Source organism: Enhydra lutris, unplaced genomic scaffold (assembly GCF_002288905.1).
Source record: "Enhydra lutris kenyoni isolate GAN:26980312 unplaced genomic scaffold, ASM228890v2 scaffoldscaffold10, whole genome shotgun sequence".
Classification (NCBI taxonomy): Eukaryota; Metazoa; Chordata; class Mammalia; order Carnivora; family Mustelidae; genus Enhydra; species Enhydra lutris.
This window is the reverse complement of record NW_019154094.1, coordinates 19973061-20000603: the sequence shown is the minus strand read 5'-3', so window position 1 is coordinate 20000603 and position 27543 is coordinate 19973061.

Genomic DNA, 27543 nt, shown 5'->3' with positions numbered 1-27543 from the left:
CGAGACCCTTAAATGAGACCTGAGCTGAGATCAGAAGCCTGATGCGTGAGCAACTGAGCCACCCAAGCACCCCTGGCAGTTTTATTCTTTAATTAAAAAAAAAAAAAAAAAAGTTTTTTAAGGTTTTATTTATTTACTTGAGAGAAAGAGGCCACAAATGGGGAGAGGGAGAAGCAGATGCCCTGCTGAGCAGGGAGCCCAACTTGGGGCTCAGTTCCAGGACCCCAGAATAACGACATGAGCAGAAGACAGACCCTTAACCAACTGAGCCACACAGGCGCCCCCCACCCTGCAGTTTTTGTGTGTTTGTTTGTTTGTTTGTTTGGCTTTTTGGTTTTTTTGTCTTTGGTTTTGGTTTTTTAAAGTTAACAGAAGCTATGTGATCCTGGAAATCCTTTAAAGGTAAAACCAACAGGACATACTGAAATGGGAGAAATAAAATGAAGAATTGAGGGTGACTCCAAAGTTTCTAGCTGGAGCCACTAGGAGGAAAAGCACATTTAAAAGAGCAAGGAGCAGGGGTGCTTGCATGGCTCAGTGGGTTAAGCCTCTGCCTTCGATTCAGGTCGTGGTCTCAGGGTCCTGGGATCTCAGCAGGGAGCCTGCTTCCCCCTTTCTCTCTGCCTGCCTCTCTGCCTACTTGTGATCTCTCTCTGTCAAATAAATAAATAAAATCTTAAAAAATAAGTAAAAGAGCAAGGAGCAGAGATCTGCATGAAGTGGGGATGAGATGTTCAGAGTTTGTGGAGGAATGTGTTATGTTTGAAGTGCCTCCACGATCAAGGGGATGTATCAAGGGGACAGTTATGTAGGAGTCCAGATTGAGTGGACAGGGACAGGTAAGAGATTTCACTTTGAAGACCACGTCTGGAGCTTGGGGGCTTCTATCTTTTATGAGAGAGAGGTGAAGGAACTAGTGCTTCTTCTTTATGGCCCATCTAAGCTGACATCTTCACCAAAATATGTTCTCTCCCAAACCACACTTCCCAGCAGTGGTGAGGAAAGGCCTGGATAGAAAGCCCAGATGTTGAAGAATGGTTCTTGGAGAGGCCAGCTAGTAGGTGCGTGCATTATTTTTTGCAGCCTGTGTCCAAGCAGCCACACTGACAGTTCCCCCTAATGTCAGGTACTGCAGAGGGAAAAGGACTTGCTTCTTTGGGACTTGGGCACAAGAAGGAAGCTGTGCCAGTCATTCAAGCCCCCACCCTCCCACCCCTGTGCTCAGGACTGCTGCTTGGATGCACTGGGTATTTTTCCACTGGAGAAGTGCTTAGTGGATGTGGTGATAAAAACTCCTTGAGATGACTCAGCTGCTCTGGTCTTTTTGCCAATGTCTTGTTCTGGAGGGGGTTGAAGGAGGCTCCAGACAGGGAGGATGGAACACCTGCAGCAGGAATGTTCTGTGGGGAGGACTTTCACCTTTTACACTTCCTCCCCGCCCCCCCCTCCGCCCCAGGAAACCTGCATAGTAGTAACTCATGTTTCTCCAGGCATACTGGGAGCCAGGTATACAAAATACCACCTTAGAGATGGGGAAAGAAGGCTTGGAGAAGTTAGGTGACACAACCAAAGCTCTTCTGCCTGTGCTCTTGATCACTACTTCTCTGGCCTTTCTGAGCATAACCAGCTTCTTCCTGGTTCCTCCCCTTGGGGACTTGGTATCAGAAACTGGGAACTCGTGCACGCGCTCTCTCTCTTACCTTCCTTCCTCCTTAAACCCTGTTGGAGAATAACAGAAGCTCCTTACTAATGGCTCAGCTGTTAACTCTTTTGTAAAAAGACAAGTCCCAGGGGGAAAGGTCAAAATATACTTCTGGGTAAGTCATGTCATGTGTACAAAGCTACCTTTGATATACTGTACACTTGGAGCCCCAAACTTGCTTGTATTTTGAACTCAAAACATTGTTAGCATGACTTTGCTTCTTTTCCTGGAAGAGAAGAAGAGAAGTGCATTATCTGGAAAAATCCCTCTGGTTTGATACATAGTTCACCATTTTATCTCAGTTTCCCAAGGTCTCTAATCACTGCCAGAAATCTAGACATTTTCCCAGGTAAGAGCATCTGCCATTGGAAGTTGCAGGGAATGAGGAGGCCTCTTGGCTATGACTCCCCACCATCTCTGCCAGCACTGGGGCCCTGAGCTGTACTGTTCCCACATCCAGAGTAAAGAATGATTTTTACCCCACATGGGAACAATGTTTCTGTATTTATAAATCTGAGAGATTCAGACACATCTGCTCATATTTACACCAATTCTGTTGTGACTGTAAAATTGCATATGCTATTTTGATGAAACTTTATCTTAATTTCATTACCAGCCTGAGTAATCATGTGATAATTGCCGGATTTCCAAGTAACTGGACAAAAATGATATTTAGAGGGGTTTTTTTTTTAGTTTCTCCTTCTAGACTCATGACTTCAATAAAAATTCTGCTATTTTATCTTCCTAAATGGAAGCCGAAGTGATTTATTTTCAAGCTAGTCATTTGTCCATACTTGGAAGGAGAAATGGCTGACTGTATCTTAAAGAGGGGGTCATTGATGGTCTTGGTGATCGTCCAGTCCAGGAACAGAGCTGCTTGCTACATTAAAGTCTACTCAAGGTGAGGAAAGCTGCTATAGAAGAAAGAGCTCAGGGTTTGGCTTCAGACAAACCTGGGTTAGCAGTTAAGTGCCTTCACTAACTAGATAGTTGTGTTGCCTTTGGTGAATAAATCACATAACATCTCTGAGCCTTATTTTCTCATCTAGAGAATAGGGTTTTTTTAAAAATTTTTAAAAAATAACTATGCTCTGTGAATCTTTGTGATTAGATAGATAGTCCTTAGGATGATGTCTAGCAAACAGTAGGTTATGAAAAATTGTAACTCTTAGCATTTCTATTACCACCTTCCAAACCTGTGTGTGTCTGTTGAAATATAATATATACTGCTTAAAGTATTGTCATGAAAGATTTCACTATTTGTCTGACTGTGACGATACTTTGTTTTTGGGATGCTTTTGTTCCCTGTTGGGATATGAAACCCAAGCCACCATGTTGTACAGTACTACTCCAGGGCATGCCATTCACATTTTGGTCCACATGAATGGCCTCCCTTAGAGTTATGCATTAGAAAACCTGAGGCTCTTACCCTAGAAGTCAACAACCTACATAGCTCTCAAGAGCCTCCTTCTTGCCTTCCATGCTGACCCATTCCCACCAGCAGGTTTTGGGATCACCTAGAATCATGATGGTATCACTCTACGGATCCCAAGCAGCCACTATTTAGGAATCTCTAGTTGCCACACCCCTCTCACCACGCTGGGTCTCCTTGGATATGACTTTGATTGAAATAAGCTTAAGTCTGTTATAACCCATTGGACATCTTCCTTCAGGGTATCTGTGGTGATGACAAGTCCTACATCCTACAGTCTAGTCTAAGGGGCCGTCTCTAACCCCATTTCTGCCAGGCCTGTCCTACCTTTGAGGTCCAAATATGTATCAAAGGCTATATATGCATAATACTTCTTTTGGTTTCAATTTAGGCAAAAACTTTGAACTGGGAGGTTGGCACCTTGAGTTCTAGTCCTAGCTCTTCTATAAATCAAATGTATGATTTTAGGCAAGTGTTGATGATTGCAAAATGATCACAAGATGTTCTCATATCTGTGTGCATACTATTTGCAGTGTGATTTTGTTTCCCACCAAGAGGTGCCATCTAATTCTCAACCCCTTGAAGCCATGCTTGGCTAAGTGACATTGCTCAGTCAGTGAAACACTAGCAAATACAATGCAAGCAGTGCCTTTAAAAGTGTTTTCATGTTGGGCGTTGCTCTTTCTGGCTGCTGATATCCATGCTGCCATATGTGAGCAAGTTCAGACTAGCCAGCTGGATGATGCTGTAGTTAAGCCTATAGCCAGGCTGTGAATGCTGTCCTACTAGACTAAATGGTCTTCCAACTGCAAGAAATGCGAGTGAGATTATTTTAAATTATTCAGCCTCAGCTAAGACAAGAAATTAAGCCAGACCAGAAAACCCACCCAGTTAACCCACAAAATCGTGAGCAAATCTATGATTGTTGTTTTAACTCATTGATGTTGGGGAAGGTTTGTAAATAGCTAAAGCCAACTGATACAGTAATTCAGTTTCTTTCTCTGATTCTCTTTCCACATCTTGAAAACAAGAGTATTGAATCAGATCAGAACTGTTAAGTACAAGGCACAAGAGCCATCGTCTTTCTATCCCAAGACCATATGAAACATTGTTAACTAATCACAGAACACTTTCTCATTGGACCCAAAAATAGTGAGACAATGCTTCTTATTCCAGCACTCTAGTAGCTACCCCCTGTTCACAGGGTGGGCAGTGGGATGATGCCCATTTGCCAGTTCTCTTTTATACCAGTAATTCTCAACTGTGACCAATCACCACCATTCCCTAACCAGTCCCCCGGGCAGAGGTATAGACCTAAGACTGACATTCTATTTTGTTGAAATCACATTTGATAGGTTTGGGTCAGACTGGAAATCTAAAGGTTTCCAGGGGATTCTAATAATGATACAGGTTTGGGAATAGTAGACTGAATGATTTCTTAGGTGTTTTCCAACCCAATTCTTTGGTTATTCTAAGCAAAGCATTGTCCTTAATCTTAGATTTGACTGGATGATAACAGTATCTTCTATCCCTAAGTAATCCCATGCAAACATACCCATGAGTCTTCAGATGAATCACCCACACTACTTTGAGTAACCTAGGGTTCTCCTCTAAATACCACTCTTCAGTATGCAATAAGCCAGAAGAAGACTCTCTTAGGCATTCAGAAGGAGAGAGAAAGAGAGACTCCCAGATTCAGGATAAGGTAAATTAACTGGTTAATTCTCTAGAGCCATAAACCATGAATCCTGCTCTGAAAGACGGAGTTCACTGTATTGTTAAGACCATGAGCCCACACTTGTGCTTCCAAACAGTGACCTAGCATGTGGCATACATACAGTTACATGCAAACCAAGGTCTCTAGATTAGAACATTGAAAGATAACCAGGAAGTACCAATAATAATACTGACAGCTAATTCTTAAGTGCCTTCTATGTGCCAATCAGTATGCCAAGACTTTGTTACTTTATCTTACTGGCTCCTCTGAATAACTCCATGAAAGAAAATGAAGCATTGGTTCTTTCTTACATTTTCTCATCAAAACTCAAAATCCCATTATGTTTATTTCTCCCTTTGTTCCAGTTTCTTCTTAAAAAGAAGTTTTGATTGACGGCTTCTTGGAAGTCGCTATAATTTAATCTACTTACCTTCTCTTTCATCATTTTATTTTGTTTTCTCTCTACTGTTTCTATACAAAGTGAGAAAAATATCGCTATTCTTTTGCTTTTTCTGTATTATTCTTTTTGGAAAATCTTGGGGGGCTTTCTGTGTTCTTTACTTTTCCAAATTCTACCATTTCCAGGAAGAAAGTCATTTATTCAAGAGGATGAAAAGCAGGAGAGCTTGCCTTCAATTAATTTGTTTTGCAAGTGATAATGGAGAAATCACTAAAGATGGCAGAATATTCCCATTCATTCATCAATAAACACATATGTAATTGAGTACAAAAGTCTTGACCCTTTGAGAGGTTTCTGGAACATTTCATCTACTGGAGGAGAGACAGGAGTTAGATAATCATTCTGATAAATGTTTAGTTATATTGAGTATGCTAGAAGAGAACAATGGGGTCCCAAAAAAACTTGTTCAGGAAGGCCGCATCAGGAAGGCCAGTGAAGCTTTTTTGAGGAAACGACACATGAGCTAAATTAACTAGAAGGAGAGGCTGGGTCAAGAATATACTGAGCAGAAAGAACAGTCCACACAAGAGCGCTGTGGGGAGATGGGTTTGAAAGACCAGTGGAGTGAGAGCAGAAAATGAAGAGTGTGTCATGGCTGAAGAAGGAGGGAGATCACCATCCCGGACATGCAGATCAGGATGTGGATTTTGGATTTAATTTCCAGAGCAATGAACACATTGAAGGATAATGATCAAGGGATGGTTCACTCAGATTTGAATTATGAAAAGATCACTTTAGCTGTAGTGATTCACCTTGTTCATCATTGACTTTTGGCACAAAACAAGCAAGTCTTCAACAGTTTTGTTTATAGTAGGCAGAGGATATGGCAGAAGTGAAATGATCTCAGGAAACTTACTTTCAAAATCCTTGTTACTGAGTTGAGCAGTGAAGTAATCTCCCCAAATGTTATGTCATTAACAAAGAGGATAGAGCATCCTAAACTCCCAAGAGCCAAGAAGACTTTAACCTGGATTCATTTCTCAATTTCTTGCAGTGATCAAGGCCCTTCGGGAATTATCATGAGCAGCAACAGCATCTCTACATTTAAAAAACTCTTCTAGAGTTTATAAAACACTTCTACAAACATTACTGAAAATTAATAAGAATAATCAACACTCTTGAGAACTAATCAGGGGCTCCAAACTGTTCTAATTTACTTCTTACCATATCTTGTAGATAGATGGGAAACAATTATGCTCGTTTTAAAGATGAGGAAGCTGCAGTGCAGAGAGAGGCACTGAATGACTGAACTCACAAGTTCAGTTTGCAAGTGATGAAGGTGGGGCTTGACCCCTGGTATGCTGATTTCTAGTTGGAAACTTCACAACTACGCATTGTAGCAATTTCCAGACTGTCTGGACTTAATTCTTGCCTGGATCCTTTACTCAGCCGTAGAGTGTGGGCAAGTTTTCAACTTTTCTGAGGCTCAGTTTCCTGATCTATAAATGTGGATAATAATAGAACAACTTGAAAGAGTTATAAAAAGTAAATTAATACACCTAACACACTTAGAACTACTGAACATGTAGTAAAAGCTCAATCAATGTTAGGTATTATTATGACCATTATTATTGTGTCTGTTCCAGCGTACTGTGCTGTTTTCAGTGGGGCAGAGAATCCCTAAAAATAATAATTATTTTTTTTAAAACAGCTGAAATCCATTAGGCAGGTATTCTTAGTTTTTAAAGTGTTTTACAATGAGGTAGGCATTACTATTATTTTCTCTTTTACTGGTGAAATTAAAGTACAAAGATTAAAAGTGATTTATTCAGAGTCCCTAGCCTGAAATGTGGAAGGGCCAATATTTAGAGATAGGTAATTCTGACTTCAAAGGCCACAGGCCTTGAAATCTTACTGGTCTGACTGAGAACACTGGGATTCATTGAGAGACCACTGAAATAAGAAGCTGCAGGTGGCAAAGGTAGCCAGATGACAATAGGAACTAGGAATGGAGGAAAAGAAGCTTGTTGGAAATGGATTATCCTTCAGACCAGTTGAGTAGCTTGGCAGAGTTTTTAAAGGCTGAGAATTTTGGGAGAAGAAGAGGGTGTTAATGAAAGCATAAGATGTCTTTGCCAACGAGAGGTTAGCATTTTTAGATGAAATTACTACAAGATAGAGATTAGAAGTTAGGTCTATAAGGCTTCCTATCCAAGAAAAACAAAACAGAATAGGTTTCCAATAGACAGAATTACCTAATGATTTATTATGATATTGGTTTTGTCCATATTCAAAGTGTATTTTCCTGTCTTTCCTTCTTATAATGCTTTTTAGTGATTCATCCTGGATTAGTCCATGCCCCAGGATGGAGGGTTTAATTGCTCTATTACTTATTCAGTAGGACAGATTTTGTTCCCAAATGTGAGGAGTCCAGCAATGCTAGTCCCAATCTTTTAAGTCAGTAGGTAATGTAAAAGCTGTTAGAAGAGCAACTAGCATATTCATCTGACTCCAGAATGAATACTGATCTCTCAGACAGGCATGTCTGTCCTCTTGGCAATCTGAGGCTGAGATCGTCTCAAGGATTTGTGTCTACCTCCCTCCTTTATTTTAGGCTTATCTATGTTTTGCTCTTGATGATGCCACCAAATCTAGGATTTTGTTACAGACATATGAACTTCACTTTGTTGGTAAGAAATGATCATTGTCCTGAGTAAAGTCAAATCAAAAGGAGAGCAACTGGCTCTGTTGAAAAAGAGTCTTTATGAATTTTTATGCAGTTTGCCCATGTGGTCAAGGGTGATTTATTTAAAAAATATGTTGGGTTTGGAATACAAATAAATATTGTGCATTTTCCCATTTAGAGCTTTCAGGAAGACATATTATATGCTGCCAGTATTACATGGGCCTGCGCATTTCGCTTATTTGATGTCCATAGTCCTTTCATGGCCTTTAAATGTTAGCTTACCTTACTGTGAAGTATAAAAAGGAGTATATGAAATGAGGCATTTCGTAAAACATCCTACATAATTCTAAATTATGCCGTTAATGTAGCGGGATATGCTTGGCTCTTTCAGAGAGGTATTATTATGTATACCCACATCCGAATACATTTACCATCTATTCTATAATAGGTAGAAGGGAAGACCTTCTCAGCGTTGCCCAAAATACACAATAATTTTTATATAAAGATAAAACTAAAGACCCATTAGTATAACCAAACATGCATTGAGTTTTCTCCCACTAGTAATTATAGGTCACAAAAATATTTTTAAATTGCTAAGGTACTTTAATCCCTCTAAAAGAACTTGAACTGCTATGACAAAGGGCATGGATCTCAAGGTGGTGGATTGAGGTTAAAGGGGCAGTGAATGGCCATCCAAACTCAGTCTTTTTCCATGTGAGCCTGTCAATCAAAGTGTCAAGTTCAAGGTTTGACCTCATTAAAACTCATGAGCTGACAAATGTAATTCAGTAGAAAAGGCCCTACTTGCAATCTAAGAAAAACCCTGGATATTTCTTATCTTACCCAGTAATTACCAGTTGCTAAGTTGGGTTCTTTGCATATAAAAATAAAAAAGAATGAATTTGAGTGAGGCTAAATATAGAAGCTGAGATTCAGATTCTATTGTATTAGACTTCTGCATGACTCAACCAAATCCCATAGGTTGACAACCAGTCTAATTTTAAATCTAGAGACTTTACAGCCGTAAAAAATATTTCCTAATTAGGTAAGGAATTTGCCTGTCATTCTCCCCTCTTGGTAGTTATCATAAGACAGTCATTTACATTTTGAACTCACCATTCAGATGAAAACCCAGAGATTTCCAATTTTGTTCCAAGCCCCATTTGACTTCCAAGAAATATGCCTAATTGTTTTAGATGTGATACAATCATTAAACCATTATGGGAACTGAGCTGGAATTGCAGTAAGCAGAAGCTTAGCTACAATGACAAGACTTAACTGTCACTCACACTGACCAAATCTCAAAGGCATAATAAATGATAGAACCTCATTTAACTACTGTTTGTTCTTTCATGACAGTAAAAATTATTATAAATATGCAAAAAAAATTTAGGTTTGTGATATTAAATAATGTTGACTCAAGGCTTTGTGAAAATTAAAGTTGTAGAGCAGGAGGATAAACTTTTCCCTCATCCTTAGTACAAATGAAGTCTTGTTTGACTATCTCTAGTTTTACCTACTCTTCAGTCGTAGTACAATTGTACAATGCAAAGAGATACTAAAAATTTCACAAACATTTACTTCAAACCAATTAATTAGCTGTTTATTTAGTATCTACTACACACAGAGCCTTGTATTAAGCTCTAGTTCACAGGGCCATTTTGGTCTCACTGAAATTCGAACTTGTGCTGCTAGTCCATTTCTTTGAGTGGTAAGACTGGTAAATAATAATTCCCTTATCCCAACAAAATTTCTCCTAAATTCTTTCCAAATTCAAGATTTGTTGAAAAAATTACTTTACTTTGTCAGAAACTGAAGTTGCAACTTCTGTGTTAGTGAATGAGGTGGTTGACTCCAAGTTCAGTGACTTTTCTCTCACATAAGATAGACTCTTCTAAAGTTGTGCAAATGGAACTGGTAATGAAGGTCAACACTTTGGCTGAGTAGGCATGTGGCAAAAGCGAGTTTTGAGAAGGGGTACCAATATTATGGGAAGGAGAGGAGCCTACATGAGACACTATAGTATAGAAAGTAGAAGAATCAGAGACAACCACAGGAGCACTGGAAGTCTGAGGAGATGGGATAATTCTCCCAGGAAAGTACACCAAAAAAAAAATGAGGACAGCAAAGACTATTACTATTAATATTACTACCAGCATTTTTGAATGCCTAACATCCCAGGAATTGTACTAAGCCCTTTACATATTCTCATAATAACAGCCATTTTCTACCGCTCATTTTTTAGTTGAGAAAACTGAGCCATAGAGAGGTTGATCAACTAGCCCAGGGACACACACAGCCAGAAAATGGCAGAACTAGGATTCAACCCCTAGGTCTGCCTCCAGAGTTCAAATTCTTAATCACTACATTCTAGTTCCTCACAAATATAGATTTTGTAAATCTAAGAGTTGGCACTGCTTGGATCATGACAGCACAGAGCTGTGGAGTTAGTCTGCTCAATAAATGGCACCTCAACTGGCCCAAGTCTAAATCCTACGTGTAATCCTTAGATAACCCTATTTCATCCTTTACCCCCAGCCTCAAGGCCATCTTGTCAGTTCTCCCTCAACAGTGTATCCCAAATCTGGCCTCTGTTCTCCAGCTCCACTGCATTGTCTTAGACCTCAGAAGTTGTCATCTTTTACCTAGACTACTACAATGACCTCTAAATGGTCTCCTTACATTCACTATCAATTCCCTACTCATTTTGCACTTCTCAGCTAGAGTAACTTTTAAAAGCAAATCAGATTATAATAGTACCCTGTTTAGAATTCCCCAATAGAGTCCCATTACTTACTGAATAAAATCCAAAATCCTTTCCATGGCTTACAAGGTCCTTCACCATCTGTTCTGTCTATATTTACCTCCAATAACCCTTACCCCACTACAATCTGATCCAGTTATATCTGTCTTTCTGTTCCTTGAATGTGCCAAGCTAGGTTCCATACTGGGGCCATTGCTCCTCCTTCTGCTAGGAGTGCTTTTCCTCCACATGTGCTCCAGATAGGTCCTTCATCATTCAGATTCTAGTTAAAGCATCATTTCCTCCATGAATCCTTCTTTGAACCCCAAGTTTCATTGCCCCATCCCCCTAGACACCCTATTTTTGTTTCTCCATAACATCTATCACACTGCCTGATGGTATGCCATTCATTATATGCTTGTTATCTGCCCCTCCCAATCTCAAATATAATTTCAGTGGGAGTAGGATCCTAGTCTGCATTTTTCCCTCATCTTCTGGCATGAAAAACATGACCTGGAACATATTTGTTGCTTACAAAATACCAAAGATTGCTCGATGGAATGAATAAAGGAATGCAGAATATAAGGCTCAGAGAAACTAAATGAGACTTAATCATGATTCCTTGGCTAGTACAGGATAAAGCCAGGACCAGTAAGCTAAGACCCAGATGGTGCCGAAACCTCCAAATGCTAGAGAATTCAGAGCCTAAAGGGTCAGAATAGAGCCAGCATTTAAGTCCTAAAGAGAGTAGGATTTTGACACTCTCAGTAGACACAGGATAGGCAAACCAAGCAGGGGGTACAGCGTGGGCTAAGGCAGAGAGGTGGAGAGGTTCAGGGCAAGCACGTTCCCCTACAAGAACAAAATATCACATCGCCTGAGATAAGCAAAGAAGAGAAAAGGGTTGATGTATTGGCCTCCCACACTGAAGCCTTCAAGCTTTAGAAGAGTTTTTGCAACTGACACTACAGTTAAGAGATTCTTAATTGTACCTTTTCATCTTTTAGCTCATCTGTGGCAATGCCTAGCCTACTTCTGTTCTGCCTCCGTTATGAAGCTCTCACAGCTCAAGTCTAATTACTGTGAAGTTGCTCTAGACTCTGACAACACAGTGCGAGCAAAACTTGGTGGTAGGTGGGAAGGAGTGGGAGTCCAGAGACCGGGGTTCTTAACTCTCTTAAGGACCTCACACAGGTGTTTTCACCCCTTTATATCTCAATTTACTCACCTGGTAAGATCTAGCTCTCCAGTAAATTTCTAGAAGTGTTTGGTTTGGTATAGAAAGTCGGTTACCACTTCCTGAGTCTTCAAGTCATTCCCTTATATGTTCATTTATGCATGCTTATTGATTGCCTTTTTATGGGGAGCGTATCAGTTTCTTGGGGCTGCCATAACACAGCACCATAAACTGGGTGGCTTAAAACCATAAGGATTGGGGCGCCTGGGTGGCTCAGTGGGTTAAGCCTCTGCCTTCAGCTCAGGTCATGGTCTCAGGGTCCTGGGATCAAGCCCCACATCAGGCTCTCTGCTCAGCAGGGAGCCTGCTTCCCCCTCTCTGCCTGCTGCTCTGCCTACTTGTGATCTCTATCTGTCAAATAAATAAATAAAATCTTTAAAGAAAAAAAACCATAAGGATTTATTCTCTCAAATTTCTGGAGGCCTGAAGTTCTAAATCAAGTGTTGATAGGGCATACCCCCCTCCAGTGGCTCTAAAGGAGAATCCTTCCTTGCCTTTTCCAGCTTCTGATGGCTCTGGGCCTTCCTAGGCTTATGGTAGCCAAACTCCAGTCTCTGCCTCTTCACCTCCACGAGGCTGTCCACTCTGTATGTTTTTCTGTGTCCGTCTTTGGCGCAGAGTGTCCAGCTGAGATTATATACATAGTGTATTTCAGCATAGGATTAGCACACAGCCAGTATTCAATGAAAACCTCCTTGGAACTGTTATCCTCTTTAGTGAAGCATGTCCACTGATGGGGTTGTCTCTCCATCTGGAAAACAAATTTATGTCCATTCCAAACCACCACAAAGGAGAGTGGAGGTAGTTAACTGGGAAATTAAACCCCACAAAATCTGACCGTATAGAGCAAGGGTCTGATGTACCCAGACCTGACTCTCACCATGGATTGTATTATCCAGATAAATATCCAGCTGCCTCCTTAGTGACACCCAAATAGACAAAGGCTGGATTTAAGGCTCATTCAATGCCCCTTTACTTTCTAATGGACAGTTTCGGGTGTACCCAGCACTCTTGGCAAGATGTAGTTAATATCGTAGATTTCTTGGTGTAGGAAGCCTATTATGCTTAGAACAAACAATCATTTTTATTCCCTGAAATCTTGACAGTAGGAACAAAAATCCAATTTGTAGAGATTTTTGCCCTTAAACTCCCATGGTTTATATACCTCAAAGAAGGCATATCCTGACTGCAGTGGTCTGAGGCTCCTCCAGAGATGATCTGGCCTCTGCTGGCTTCTCTAGTCTCACCAGCCATCCATAAATTCTGTAGATATTTTGGAGTAATGGGGACCCTCTACTATGCACCATGCACTCTCTTAGACACTAAGAACACCTTCAATAGCTCATCAGGTGTATCAGATACAGATTTTTCTAGGGTTTTTGAGTTCTGACAGAAGATCCAAGGAATCTGACCATGGCCTCTTTAGCATTTTATAGGACAGTTATCATTTCTCATGATTCAGGGCAAATCTGACAGAAATGGTCTGTGTCTTCTGGAAAATTCCATGTTTACTGCATTGAGAGGAGGGAAAGTGGGGTAGGATGACTGACAGTGGGCTGGAGGAAGATGTCATTCTGGCACTTATCAATTCTTTTCCCTACTGTTTCAGGTTTGGTCTGTGAATACCTAGGATCTTGCCATCGGAGCAAATGCCTTAACTGATATTACCTCATGAATCTGGAGACCAAGGTAAGAGCAAAGCCATGGTACTAGTCCATCCCCTTTATTTGATTTAAACACCCATAATGATGGCAGCCACTATGTCTGTCCTGTTTTTCATTATGCCTGCCTCCTGGGATACAGTTAGTGTTGAGTAAATATTGGTGAAAAGAAGAGAGGAAGGAAGGGAGGGTGGGAGGAACCAGTACTTGTGACTGAGCTATATTCCCTATTCAACGGTGACTTCTAACTTTCTGCCCTGTTGACATGATAACTGTATCTTACAGCTGGCACTTTCTCATGGTTGGAGATACTTCCCAGCTACAACCTACTGTGGTCTAGAGCCTGTTAGAGCCTCTCTATTCAACCCTTCAGACTTGACTCCTCCTATTTACCTCCTTCTCTTCCTGTCCCCAGTTTGAACTCCCAAGAGATAGACAATCACAGGGGCTCATTTTATCTTTTTTATTGCTGAACTCTGCTACTTCACAGGTCATTAGTCGTTAATGGCTTGATTAACTTTATGCCAGATGCTCACTCTTAGGCCAATCAGCTGTGGCTAAACATATTAGGCAATTTTCAGGGTATTTACTTTATAAATGTTTTCCAGAGAAAAATGCAAATCTTCCAAGATGAGCCCATTTAATGGCATACCATTTTTTTTTTTTTTTAGCAGCAGTAGCTCATTACCATATTGGCCAATGTATTAAACAAAGACAGATACTTCAGAGACCAAAATCATCTTATTAAAATGACAAGGAAACCAATAAAATGCATCATCCATATAGCTTAGGAAACTAAGCCTGACTCATTCCAAGAAAACTGTCCCAATGGGAGTGCCTATAAAACCCTTCTCCATTCCTCCACTTCCTACTCCACATTATCTCCATGTCAGTGAATTATTTTCACACAATAAAAGCCCCCAGATAGGAAATATTTACAAATGTAAATATGTTCCCTCCCATTTGAAGAAACCCTTATTTGCTTCATTATTTCAGAGTGCAATTTACACCACTTCCCTGTTGCTCCAGCTACTGGCACAAGTGGAGAGAAGCAGGCATGAAATAATTCATCATTTTCAAAGACATCACTGTCCTTTACTAGAATAATAAAAAGGCCTAATGTGTTGGGATAAAATTGAAAAAAGATAATTTTTTTCTAATTTTTAGACATTAAGATGTGTGATTAAATGGAGAATTTCTTACAATTAAAGGATCAGCAAACCTGAAACAGCAATGTTCATGGTCCTTTTATAATGATACCGAAGTCTGTGTTCAGCACACCACTGCGTCCAACTCTCCAAGCCTCCCATAAACTTACAAGTGATCTTTCATTTATTTTAAATCAATCAAGTGTCCCTAGAGGACTTTACCAGAAACCCAAATATAATTACATAAGCACACAGGCTTCCTAACTATGCATGTGTTATTCCAACAGAAAAATATAAGTGCAATACCAAAAGAGTGAAGGTTTATAAAGTACATTTTAATGTCTTATGTACTGAGTTGGATACATATACCTTAGCTTAAATTTTAAAAAAAGGAATAAACACAGAAGATATTATTTTAGACACTTAACTGTGTTTGGAATTACCCCAAAGTAGACTCTTCCTCATTTAAATGAAGTTTACTCTGTTTCATGGTCTCCATTGCACTAACATACTTATTCAAGTCCTAGAAAATTGCTAACTTCATCAGCAATTGGCAATGCAAGGGCCTGAGGATATAGCGGGTCTTTTATTTATTCATTAGATCTATATAACATCTCCTTTCCAAAGAGTTCCAGGCCCTGTAGAGAATGTTTAACTGATGTCACGCAAAAGTTTCATGGAAATGAGAACAGAGCTGGGTCTAAGGAGAAGTGCAGCGGAGGAGGGACAATAAGAAGGAAGTGTAAGAGGAAATGGGAGATATTTATGGTGGGGAAGAGACACAAGAAGTCTTTAAAATGCCAAAATAAAAAATGCAGCATCCCAGTGCTGCCTCTCTCTAGTTAGTCCGGATAACAAGATGATGACAGATGTTCCATTTCTGTGAAGGAAATCTTTGGAATCTCTTTCTTAGAATTACACACCCAAGGCAAGCTTCTAGGAATCTTATTTTCAGTAGCGATATTAAATTCACAAGCTATATGCTGATAAAATTTAATATTCAAATCCAATGATATTTATGTTAACACATTTTAGTATGTCTAATAACGTTCCCTCCCACTTCTCCTGGATTTGCTGTGACCAATTGTTTCATGGTGCATGCCATTTGGAAAATATTGAAAATCAGAAGAAGAATGGGTAGAAGGTAGCAGCATTGATACTTACTAGATTGTAATAGTAAGTAGTTAATTGGAAACTGCTGTGACATGCCCCCCATTCTTCTCTGGCCATGAAGAGGTAGGAAGGTCCTGAGGTGAGAGTTCTTGGTGCAAAACTGTTGTTTGACTCCTTCTATGACACTTAATCTCTTGAATTGTGGATCCAGCCAGGTTCATGCCAATTTCAACACTTAGCAGTAAACAGAAAGTAAGGGAGAAGATTATGATGAGATCATGGGAGATAATGTTATTTTAAAATTTTTCATTTTGTGGAAAAAACAGGAGGCTGAATAGTTCACATTTTTTACACCCCTGTTGGTATTAAATATTATTTATTAAAGCACTGATAAGCACTTGCTTTCAAAATTAAACACTAGCATTCCAAAAGGTTACATGTAAATAAGTCTAGTGCTGATGAAGAGGCATCAGAAGGGATAGATCCTGGAATTTTTACTTTAACCCTGAGGGACTGGGTGGTAGAAGATGAACAGGTGGGAAGACACTTATTCCCAGACAAGTACTTCTTTCAGAACCCACTGTGGACTTAGAGAGAGACAGTTGCTTTTCTCCAGAGCCAGCATTTCGGGTGAATGTAACTTAGAACTCTTCAGTGTTTGTTGGATAGGTACGTCGTGCGTGGAGCTGAGGCTTGTCACCAGCTCACCATGAGTGGTGCCACATTATAATAAAATATTCTCGTTTTTTTTCCGATACATTCTTTCGTATCTTCAAACCAGCTCTTTCATCAGAACACTGTTAAGAAACCAGTGAAAACGCATTTTTGTTGTCCATGAGCATTTTTTTCTAAATGCTTGAAAATATTGCGTGACAAATTTTTATTCTCATTCTTTTAGAAAACAATGTATCTTTAGTGGCTTTCTGGAGAAAACTCGTGTTTTACTTCAAATCGCAATAAATGAATTCCAAGTCAGGAGAATTAATTAGTAGTGGCTTATTCATTTTCATTTAATAAGCATATTTTCAATTATCTACAAACTTATAAACCTGAAAAAATGTTTAAGAATATCGATGGCAAGTGGAACACAGGTAACTGAAATGAAAGTAGGAAAATTTAGCTCTTGTCTGTTCTTTAAAAGAGAACTTAGTATGGTCCTTAAAACTCAGAGTTCAGTTAGAAGTCTGGATTTGGCTGGAAGTAGCGGGTCATATTACCTACCCTCAGGCATTCGGGCTCTGTGTCCCAGGTGTTTCAATCTTGAGTACATGGCAGAAAAGCAGAGGGATGGCTGGTGGGACTTAACCCAGCAAAGGTCCTGTGACACACCGCCCCTTCTGTAGTAATGATGTGTCTGGGGACACGGCTCTTTGGAGTTGCCTGAGAGCCTTCTTGCGCACCCCATTATCACCCTGCAACCTCCCGCAAGTTCCATGAACCCTTGATGGCTCTCCAGTACATTTTCTCTTGCCTCAGATAAGATGTCCAGGTGGCTTTCTGTTGCCTAAAACTGAGAAAACCGTGCTCCAAAACTTGTGAATGGTTTCCTGATATTTTGTTGATTTCCAAATAGTAAGATGCCTGATAGAGGGGATAATTTTATTTTGTGGGCTTCCCCAACGTGCATCTTGGGGGCATGTTTTACTTGGGTTGTATGAGTCAGAAGAAAAGAGGAGTTTGTTTATTTACTGACAAGTGTTCCTCTGGAGAATGGTCAGTGGAGGGGATAAGAATGCTTTGGGGGAGGGGATGGTGCCTGGGTGGTTCAGTCCATTAAGAATCTGACTCTCAGCTCAGGTCTTGATCTCACAGTCATGAGTTCAAGCCCCACGTTGGGCTCAACGCTGGGTGTGGAGCGTACTTTTAAAAAAATAAAACAACTTTTGGGTTCCTTCCCCTCACCAGCTGTCCCCTTTATGGTGATCCCTTGCCAGGGATGCCACTTTTGGTCCAAAAACTGAAAACTGAAGCAAATGATTAAGAATTGAAGAGCTCGAAGCTTATTTCTCAAAGAAATAATTATTTACTCAGAAACATCCCAATCCAGTGTATGAGGGATAGATTGAAAACTAAGGAATGGAGCTTCCTGCTCCCAACAAATTTGTAAAAGAGAGAAGTGACAAAATGGCAGGACTTAAATATAAGTGTGATGCTTCTGTATTTCTTAACAGTTAAAATGGTATCACTTTACACTCTTATAATATGTGGGGGGTGGGAACATAATGTCAAATTATATAAGAAATATTTAAATCTAGTAAAATGGTTGGTGGATCTCCAGGGGATTTAAAGACATTTTACACACTTCTTTCAAAAAAGCAATTCTGAGAGTATTTTCAGAATTTGCAGTGATGCAAGTGTTTCAACAGGTAATGGATTCTATTTTTAATTTCAAAAGCTTTTATTTTTCCCTGTGGTTTCTTTTTTAATTTGTTGGTGGATACTCTTTTTCCTACCTAGATTTCCTCCTGGACTTTCCTGTCTTTTTGAGCTGAGTCAAATTCAAAGGTGAATGCTGTTTTCATATTCCTGGGTTGTTCTACCTTGCCTCTTACCTGCAGTTGATCTCAATAGAGGCTTAATTAGCCATTTAGAAGTCAACATGCTAAGATTTCTAATTAATGGTAGCTTGCCTATCAAGTTAATGTCCTTGCAAATTATCTCCTTCAAGAGATTATTACAATTTGCAAATGCAAATCCATTATTTATTATATAGGGGGCTTAGCAGACACAGATTTTAAATATACTGCAGAGGTGTTTCTTACCACAAGACTGTAAGCTTCCAAAGTCAGAATGTAAGGTGAAAGATGTGTGCAGTCAAGATTCCCGTCTTGACAAGTCCTTAAATGGCACTGCATTGAGATGAACATGCTGCTGTCCATCAATCCTACAGACCCAGGAAGATCACCCATTCTTTTTGAGCATCAGGTCCTTGGCGTTTAGGGCACGTGGAGAGTCAGAAAATAATGACTTTCAAGCCCTAGAATCACATTAAACATGGCAAGGTGCCTGTGCTGTGAGATAAGCCTGGACACAGAGGATTCCAGTCAGATCCCAGCCTCACCCCAAGGTGGACAGTAATGGAATATGGCCTACATTTTCTGCATTATTTAAATTGTCCCTGCTCTCACTATCACCTCCCTTCTGCCCACTTCACCTTTCTCTTTCTTTTTGAGCCTATACAAATGGATTTAAGAAAGTTCCAGGCACAAGTTATGACTCCACGGTCATAGCCTTTCAAGCAACAATAAATATTAACAATTTCATGACTTCATTTTCCCCCTCAGATGTTTCTACTTTTTTTATTTGTATGGTTTCTTTCATTAACAAAACCCATACTAGAAATTCAAATTCAGGGACGCCTGGGTGGCTCAGTTGGTTGGACGACTGCCTTCGGCTCAGATCATGGTCCCGGGGTCCCGGGATTGAGTCCCACATCGGGCTCCCAGCTCCATGGGGAGTCTGCTTCTCCCTCTGACCTTCTCCTCCCTCATGCTCTCTCTCACTGTCTCGCTCTCAAATAAATGGATAAAATCTTAAAAAAAAAAAAAAAATCCTGATCTGTTCGTATTTAAAAAAAAAAAAAATTCAAATTCACTGGCAAGAGCCTCTGTGTCAGAGTTTCAGAGGAATACAAAGAACTTTACTTGACATCAGTTGGGATGACACCCAGTGGATTGTCCAAGATCTGAGGTGTGGTGAGGATTCTCTCATGGGAATCCCATGGTTAGTCTAGAAAATGATTTTCAAGACTAGTGGTAAGTCATGTCTTCTGCATCTGGAACAGTTTCCTATCTTTTTTTTTAAATACCAGACATCGACAAGACACTGACATTCTTTTTTTTTTTTTTTAACTTTTTTTTTTTTAATTAACATATAATGTAGTATTTGCCCCAGGGGTATAGGCTTGTGAATCGCCAGGTTTACACACTTCACAGCACTCACTATAACACATACCTTCCCCAATGTCCATAACCCCACCACCCTCTCCTTACCCCCCTCCCCCAGGCAACCCTCAGTTTGTTTTATGAGATTAAGTCTCTTATGGTTTGGCTCCCTCCCAATCCCATCTTGCTTCATTTATTCCTTTCCTACCCCCCAAACCTCCCACGTTGCCTCTCAACTTCCTCATATCAGGGAGATCATATGATAATTAAGACACTGACATTCTTGTAGGTACTCAGAAGACATTTGTTGAATGGAGAAGGTGAAGGAGAATGGGAAGGAAAGAAGAAGCAATAAAGGAAGAAGAAAGGAGAGGGAGCGAGGGGGAGAAGGAGAAGAAAGGGGAGGATGGAGCAGGGGGAAGAGGATGGGAAGGAGTTAACAGACTGTGAGAGGATGAGTCTGAGGCCTGGCACCCCATGTTTGGAACTCTACAACCTGGGCAAATTGCATTTCCTCTTCCATCAATTCCCAGTGTCCTCAGCTCAGTGTATAGACGGTAGTAAAATGTCTGGCACACAGAGATTCAGTAAATAGAAGTTGTATCTGCTGAGCATTTATCACTGGGCCATAGTTTTGAAACATCACATAACTGCTGTATCATGAAAAGTAAATAGAAAAATGCTTCTTTATGGAGACTAAAGAGCTGTCCAGTAAATCGTTGCATTTTTGCAACAGATTTTGAACAGTCTTCCCACAAAGACCATCACAAAGCAGGCAGAATTCTGAAGGATGTTCCAGAGACTGCTCTCACAGGCAGAGTCTGTACTTTCCTGTAATCAGGAAAATGGTGATGCAGAGACCGCTGGAGACTGCTAAGTCATTACCAGTAGAGCTGCCACTTCCGACTATGTGCCGTGCATGTAGTACAAACAGTCGTCAGCCTCACCTCACTCGGTTATGGAAGGGCTTGTTGTCTCCTTTTTCAAATAAGGAAATGGAGCTCAGAGAAGCTGAGTAACTTCCCTAAGGTCACACAGGTCCTCATGTGCCTGGGCCCAGGTTCAATCTTACTCCTGACTGTACCACACCTAGGCTTTTTTTCTACCACCCCACATCATGCTTGTTACTGTAAGTCAGCAGATTAACTCGACAGAAAATGTCCAGAGTCATGAGAAATAAACTGTCTGTTGGACTAGGAATACTAGTAAGAAAGATTTTGTACAGATTTTGTAGATTCTGAAAGAGAAATCAATATAATACAAAGAATATTCACTAACCAGATGTCCTTCAGTGCAGAGTGGTGGCAGGGGTGGGGGCAATTTCTGTTTTAAACAGTATGAAGTCCTAACAAGTAATAGTAAAGGGTCGCGTACAAATGGGTCCTTGAATATGTGTCATGTGCCAGGCACTGTTCTAAGCACACTTAGAGACAGTAACTTCTTTCATCCTGATGTGTAATAACTCTCTGGGAGCAGTTATGGAAGACCAGAGGAGTTAATAAAACCTGTGAGTAAGAGATGGGGTTGGCATCAGAACAAAAGCAACCTGGCTCCAATGGTTTCATCCTAAACAGCCTTATAGGTTGGCCTGATGTTTGTTTATCTCATGCTAGTTTTGCCTTGAAGGAGTGGTAGGGAGATAGGAGAGTACATTGTGGGTAGGACAGCTCAAAACGTGAACCAGGAATTACTGAGAATGCTAATGTGGGAACCAGAGTATCTGAAATCTGCCATCTTTCCTTCTCTAAGCCTTCATTACGTCATTGGTAGAGTATGACTTACAATGCTCAAACACACCATTTCAGTGAGGGTGGTCATGCATATAATAATATGGTGAGAAGGGGCGCCTGGGTGGCTCAGTGGGTTAAGCCTCTGCCTTCTGTTCGGGTCATGATCTCAGGGTCCTGGGATAGAGCCCTGCATCAGGCTCTCTGCTCAGCGGGGAGCCTGCTTCCTCCTCTCTCTCTGCCTGCCTCTTTGCCTACTTGTGATCTCTCTCTCTCCGTCAAATAAATAATAATAAAATAAATAAACTTGACATTTTCTGTCAAGTTAATCTCCTGACTTAAAAAAAAATATGGTAAGAACATAGGTCATCTATCAGTCAAATTTACATCCATAATGTGGGCAGTCCCGATTGTGACTTAAAGCCATGTTGCTCTTTCTAAAAGCTCTTGAGGGGCGCCTGGGTTGCTCAGTGGGTTAAAGTCTCTGCCTTCAGCTCAGGTCATGATCTCAGGGTCCTGGGATCGAGCCCACATCGGGCTCTCAGCTCAGTGGGGAGCCTGCTTCCCTTCCTCTCTCTCTGCCTGCCTCTCTGCCTACTTGTGATCTCTCTCTGTCAAATAAATAAATAAAATCTTTAAAAACAAAACAGAACAAAAAAACCTCCTGAATTTGAGAGAACTGAGAGAAGTAGGATGAGAAGGCATGTGGTAGGTGAAAGTCTTGCAGAGGGGGGGTGTTTCATCTGCTCTGTGCCTTTTTGCCTGAAAGAAAACACTTTCAGGGGACGCCTGGGTGGCTCAGTTGGTTAAGCAGCTGCCTTCGGCTCAGGTCATGATCCCGGCGTCCTGGGATCGAGTCCCACATCGGGCTCCTTGCTCGTCAGGGAGCCTGCTTCTCCCTCTGCCTCTGCCTGCCATTCTGTCTGCCTGTGCTCGCTCTCTCTCCCTCTCTCTCTCTGACAAATAAATAAATAAAATCTTAAAAAAAAAAAAAAGAAAAAAAAAAGAAAACACTTTCAGGTATGTACTCAGCTAGTTGCTGTCTACTGATCTGAAAGCAAAGGTTACTTCTTGTCCAGCTTTTATTAACGTGATTGCAGTGTTCCTCTTGGTACAGTGGAGTGATGCCAGCCTTTAGGTTCCCAAATGCACTGAGCTATTAGGAAGTCATTTGTGTAAGAGCAGTAGGATATTATGGGGAAACAGGAAGGGGAGGGTGCAGTAGAGAAGAAGGCTATATAATTATTCCCTCCTTATATAGAAATAGCACCCCAGGTTTCATCAGTACATCACCCTTTCCCCACTCACAATCAGTGTGCTTTGAGTAGAGTAACAAGACTTTGCACTTCTTCCTCAGCCAAGGGGCAGGATTGACCCAGGGCTGGCTAATAAGTATATTCCATCCCCCCTGGTGACAGAGATTGGTTCAGGGATAGGTACTTGAGCCAACTAAGTTAGGTCCTTGAGAATTAGCTCTGGGACATTTTTGAGAGAATTGGCAAAGAGGGGTTCTTATTTCTGCTGGGTCACTAGCTGGATGAAATAGAAAGTGGGAGAGATTAGCAGCCATCACGCCAGTCTGAATCTCGGTGGAAACAATTAAGGAAATGGACAACCCCATCAAGAGTGTGGCCAAGCAAGAAGGAAGTTGACAGAGACAGAGAAAGTAAGATAGCATCATTTGAACCCCTGTATCAGACCACACCTGAGCCAGACCTACCTCTAGACTTCTCAGTTACAGGATCAATAAGTCCTTTCCTCCCCACCTCCTCCCCTACTCGCTCTCTCTTCTCCCTCCTATCCTGCCTCTGTTTCTCTCCTTCTCTTGGTTTGGTTGGGATGCTTGTCATAGTGATGTGTATTCTCAACTTCTTATTTGGCTCCAAACTTCCCCAAATTATAGGAAGGTTGCATCTCTCTGTAGGCTCCACAGCTCTATTCACAAAATATAAGCATAGGACTTCAGAACGACTGAAAGCCTAGCAGACAACTCAAGCAGAATCTCATTCTCCTGGGGGAATCAGTTCTGCAAATTAATAAAAATATCCATGTCTACATTGTGGAACACATACTCATTTTCCCAGGTTTATAAACCTCCAGATAGATACCCAACTCTATTAAAATATTGATGGCTTTTATGAAGCTATGCTGAAAAGGGGGAAAAAACAGATGCCTCCTTATGTAATAAACTCGTGTGGCCCTGGGGTCCCATTCTTCATCCTGGAGGTAACACAAGGAATATTCACGGTGTCAGAAAAATAAGGGAAATAATGAGGGATTCTTTCCAAATCAGTTCAGTGTTCAAACAGAAATAGAAAAACAATAAGCCAAGTCTTCATTGTGTCCATCTCGCCTTTCTGACAGAGGATACAAACCAAATTAGATTTGAAAAATGGTATAATTATCCTACCTTCATTGAGGAGAAAGGAAACTACACATAGCTTCCTAGGAGTCAGTGTCCCATTGAGTATTCCTAGTGAAATAACCATAGTTGTGGGTACTGTGCCTTATTGCAACTGGACTTTGATGCAAGACCAGTATTATTACTGTATAGATTACTTTTAAAGTTCAGGGGTGATTGGCGCACAATTAAAAACTAAAAGGGGTGCCTGGGTGGCTCAGATGGTTAAGTGTCTGACACTTGATTTTGACTCAGATCATGATCTCAGGGTCCTGGGATTGAGCCGCATCAGGCTCTGTGCTCAGCAGGGAATCTCCTTGAGGAGTTCCCCTGACTCCTGAAGCTCTCATTCTCTCTCTCTCTCTCTCTCTCTTAAATAAATAAATAAATCTTAAAAAAAAAAAAAAAAAAGGAAAGAAAGAAAGAAACTAAAAAAGGAAAAAAAGATAGGTTTTACTTGGAAAATCAGTGAATTTGGGGTTCCTTCTTTGGGTTTCTATCAGACACTAATTTCGTTTGCTCATTCAATATATATTTATTGAGAATCTACTATTGGCCATTCAGTTCCAGGTGCTGGAGTACAGCAGAGCCCAGTGGAGTCAAGACCACTGTCCCATGGAATTCACTTTCCAGTTAGAGACACGTTTTATGACAGAGGTAAGCCCATAAATAGTCACAAAACGAAGTGCAGGGTGACTTGAGAGAGTGTAAGCGCTTTGATAAATATGGTGTAAACACAGCCTGACTGGTGGGGATGGCACCTTTAGATCAGATGATTTAGCAAGGGCTCCCCAAGAAAGTAAGAGAGGAAGGGGCCAGGCCAAAGCAACAGCAAGTGTCAGTTTCCAGTTTTTGCAAATAAAAATACAGGACACCCTATTACATTTGAATTTCAGATAAACAACAAATGAGTTTTTATCCTCCCGGTAATGAAAGGGTTTTTTAAATCTAGCAGTCCTAAAAGCATAAATACTTAGAAGTAGGACCAGGCTCAATGTAATCGAGGATTAGAGTTTAGGGGTGGGAGCAACGTGAGACGATGGGAGTTTGAAAATGGAGGCCATCAAGGTAGGAGGCTGGGGTTTTGGGTCTTCATGTGATGGAAAGCCACTGAAGGGTTTCATGCGCTGAATGGCCTAATCTGACTTGGCCGTGTTAAGCGATGGCCCAGTGGGCTGCAGGGGGAAGATCATGGTGCGTGGGAACACAGAGGCAGGAGACTGTTGGCGTGGTCCAGCGGTGAGATGGTGGATTCTCACTCCAGGGGCAGAGCAGTGAGGACAACGGGAGTGAACTGCCTCAGTCAAGGGTTGTAATTGCAAGCACTAGCTATGTTGAACACCAGAGAGAGTTGGGGTGGGGTGGAGGTGGGGAGACATAGAAGTGAAGGCAGATGCCCAGGGAATGAGGAAACATAGTCAGCAAGACTTAGCCCAGGCCATGCAATGGGAACGGTACAGGAGCCAGCATCAAGCCTCCGGCTGCCAAAGCTGCATCCTCTCCATTGCCGCCTCCCTGTGAATATATCTGCCCTGTTCCTGCATTTCCACATCATTCGCTTAAGATACTCAGGCCCTGGTAGGATCCTCTGAACGAACAGCCCCCATCATAGGCCCATTCCCCCGCTGCCAGGGACAGGGAAAGGGACTCTTTGCCTTCTTTGGGTTCTATAAGAAGAGGCTGGGGACTCTGCTTCCCACCATGACTCAGACTAACAATTGACCCTAAGTAGGAACCATGTTCTAACTACGTAGTTCAAAAAAAGGCTAGTATTCACTACATGTTTGTTCAAATTCAAGGCAATCAAAACATCGTAATTCTTGGAACTGCCTATAATTTTTTAAAGAACAAAGATTGGAATAATTTAGATGGATATTCTTAACAAAGTTAAATGTCAGCACATACGTCCAAAAGTTCCTCCGAGTGTCAGTAGAGAAGACAAGACTTCTTAGTAGCATGGATTTTAAAAAAAAAAAAAGAGAGGAAAGAAAAGGACTGGGGGATTTTAATGGCTGGTAGGAATAATCTGAGTCAACAGTGAGCTGTGGCTGGCAAAACAGCATAAATCCCCATGGAAACAAAACCAAAGGGGATTAGGAACCTAGGGCAGAAAGCATACTTCAGGCTTTCTGCCTGATTCACGGTAGACCCAGGTATTTTTCCAGAGTTTGTTTTTACAACTGAAATGAATGATCTTAATGTTATGACCATTACCAAGTCCCCACTCTCTCTGGGACTGTGAGGCTACAGCATGAAGTTGTAACCTTGCAAGGTAAGAAAGATCTGGATCAAGCAAGTGGTTTAACCCAAGTGTTAGAGTTAAAAGAAGTTGGCAGTAGACTCAAGATGATACGTTACTGCAAGACTTAAGTGAGATAATACAAGGATGTTAATGCCTAGCACCCAGCATGTGGAGGTGTTCAATAAATGTCAGTTACTGTTTTCCCAAAGAATGTTTTGTAGCTTCTCAGAGTAGCCATTGTGTCTCAGAACTGAACACATATAGGCCAATTAATAGATATGCATGAGTTGAAGTATCTGCTTATAGTTGCCAAGAAGAAAAGGAGACTTGAAAACAAACACATACGCAAGGGAAAGACCCTGAATGACCCACGGCAGTGCATTTCTCATCTCAGTAGAAGGGTCTGTTTGCACTGACTCAAAATCCCTGCTTCTGTGATTTTAACCACAAGGGGCAGAAACGCCACAGGCAATCAGCCTAGGTGTAGCCACAGTGTGGATGTTGTACAGCAGCATTGACCATGGCTCTGGGTCACATCTCATGGATTTCCACCCAGACATTCATGCCTGACCTCTTGAGCCAGCCACCTACAAATCCAAAACCAAATAAGCCATAAGCAAAATTCACAATGCCCCCCCTTACATGTTCTATGAACACATTTTGTGGGAGTATTAAAAGACAAGGTGGAAAAATGGTAGTTAAAATTTTAAGCAACAAGAAACATTTTATAGAGGGGAGCTGTGCCCTGTTACATCAAAACTCGAATACTGATGGCATAATTTATCATGTTCATTTACTGTCATGGGTATCGTTTATATATTCCGCTTGATACTTTATAAAAAATATTCCAAATAAATCCTTAACTTTATAAGAGTTGGACAACGCCTGTCTTATTCATCTTGCATTTCAATTTTTCATAAAAGAGAAAAATTAATCAGTAGGCCAACTGGAGAGGAAGGCAGGAGACAAGCTTTTTGAGCTTGGAAGCAACAGGAATTCACAGGGGATATAAAAACAACGTGCATTAAATTCTAGGCCAGAGCTCCATAAAGTACATACATCTTCCTGGAAAAAAAAAATCAGTTTTTAATAAGCCACAAGCAAGGGCATGCTTGACTTGGCTATATTTTCTGTGGACTATCATGTAAACCATCTTTAATATCAAGTTTCTTTTTATCTCCTACATTCAGCCAGGGAATATACTCTTCTCCTCAGGGCACTTTGATAGACTCAATAAATTGAATTCCCAGCATTAGGAAAAAGCAATCAGAAATCATATCCAGGAAAGACTATATTCCTATTCAGCTCTAAGTCAGAGATTCATCAGGAAGGAGCTGTTTTGTTCCATTGTGTTCGTTTTAATATTCTTTCCAATGAACAATAAGGCATCTTACTTGAGTTAGTTTATCCCCCAACCACAGATTTCCTCTGTTGTTTCGGTCGTTGGCTT